Below are 2,349 nucleotides of genomic sequence, written 5' to 3' on the forward strand. Positions count from 1 at the left end.
TACCAGCTGCTCCGCGGGAGAAAGATGAGGCTTTCTACTCCCGTAAAGATTTACACCCTCGGAAACCCTATACAGGGTCGCTATGGGTCGGAACCGACTCCATGGCTCATAACAACACTAATAACAACAACAAACCTTGTTTGATAAGCAACGTGAGTGAATAGTTAGTGACTGAACTTATAACCATTGAACCTGTCAATACTAAACTTTGTATATAGCAAGTTGTTAATATTGTTTTTGTTATTTGTTTCCTTCCCACTCATGGCACCACTGTGCACGTTGGTAGGGCTGCCCAGTCCTGAGCTAGTCACATGACTGGTTATGAATTGAACTCTTGTGCTCCATAAGGTTTTCATTGGCTGATTTCAAGAGAACATCACTAAGTTCTCTTCCTAGTTCATCTTAGTCTGGATTTTTTTTTGAAACCTGTTCTGCATCATAGCCAAACACACGCGGCTAGCAACAGATTGGTGATGGTGGCACATGAGGACCATTGGTTGGAAATGGAATCTAGTCTCCCTTATGACACCATCTGAACCCTCATTGCCCCCTAAGTTCCTAATATTTTTAAATGAGTCAACAGATAAGTAGACGAATGAATGAATGTGTTACAGAGCACCTTTAATGTGACAGGCTGGTTGGCAGATACAATGACAAAAAACAAAAGAATAGAAGTGGTCCATGTCTTTATGGAGTTTATGCCTTCCAGACTCAAGGGAGGAGAGGACTGTTAATTAAAGTGCCCTGTAATTGTGAGCATAATTATGTGAAACAGTGAGATAACTCTTTCATATAAACGAATCAGACACATTCAGATGCAAAAGTTAACATGTAAGATTGGCATCCAATAGATTCTAAAGTTATAATGTGTGTTAGGTTGAAAATTCATATTCCAGTAATATTGTTTATGGTCCACCCATGGCTTTAGAACAATCTGAGAATAGTCAGTGATATATGTATATTCCAATTTGAGGAATACAGAATACTAACTGTTGGTATCTCTTAACTTTTTCTTGTGTGTATGAATTCTGAGTCCCATTATTTTATCTTTAAACCAGGGCTTTCTGCCTTTATGTATCTTAGGGTATAGCTGTAAGCAGAGAAGGAATTCAATGAGTATTTTATTTACTGAGAATTGACTGACTTCAGGGTATTTTGTTCTCCATCTAAAGCATAGAATTTAAGGAGTACTTACCATGAAACCTTCAGAAATTTGAAATTTTATTACCTAAAAATAAATACTGTAAGATTAATATTTTAAAAACTGAAAATGTAAACCTTTGCTCTACTTGTGGCAATTAATTGTACACATTCATAACCAAAGACCAGAACTAGATGTACTAATGAATATATACTTTAGGAAGAAAGGTAAAAAAGCTCATCATGATTTTTTTAGTTGTATAAGTCACGTAGGCTACCATTAGCAGAAAATCAACTTGTAATATTTTAAGCACAAAATGAAATTTATTAATCCTCATACCTGGAAAAATGGTCTTTATACTTAGAAAATCTACATTCACATGGACTTCAGAGACTACTGAATCCAAGGATGTAACTCATCTTTCTAATTCTCGCTCCCCCAAAATTAGAGCATTTGCCTGTACATTACCAGCTTGATACTAAATAATAAGAATAGATCTCATTTAGTTCCCCGTGTCCAGTTATTAGATCACTGGAACAATCTTGAATTTCTCCCACTGAATTTCTCCCCTAACAGGCCATTCATGGATTCTTGGTATAAAATAATATGTTGCTATGTTCAGACTGACTTATGTTTCCACTGTTTCAAGCAGTGAAGTTGAGCAAACATTTTAATAGTCTTACTGGGACTACTTGTGGTGAAAGAAGAGAGGTGCTACTTTGCAGTGAAATGGACTTCTGAAAAGATAATGGGCCCACTGGCAGGGTTAATAGCTGGAACTCTCCCAGTCACACTGTGGAAGACATGCCTCATGATCTCTTCATAAGCGTTGTTGTTAAGTGCTGTTGAGTCGATTTGAGTTGATTCTGACCCATAGTGACCCTGTATAGGGTTTCTGAGGAGCAGCTGGTGGGCTTGAACCGCCGACCTTGCAGTTCAAACGGCTTTGCATTCTGGCGCATTAACCCACAGCGCCACTGCTGAGAAAATCCTCTGGCGCTATTCTCTAGCATGTGGAGTCGTCACGAGTATGTATAGGTACGTGGCCGCCTTTTATAGAGAAGAGTTGCAAATGAAAATTATATGATTATTGATCTTGTGCTTGGAATATGTGGTTTTTAAAAAAAGCTTTTATTGTGAATTGAGTGATAGTTTACATGGGAGAACGTCATTTTTACTCTCATCCGATTGTCTATTTATTTATTTAT

This window comes from Chrysochloris asiatica, unplaced genomic scaffold (assembly GCF_000296735.1).
Source record: "Chrysochloris asiatica unplaced genomic scaffold, ChrAsi1.0 scaffold00029, whole genome shotgun sequence".
Taxonomy (NCBI): Eukaryota; Metazoa; Chordata; class Mammalia; order Afrosoricida; family Chrysochloridae; genus Chrysochloris; species Chrysochloris asiatica.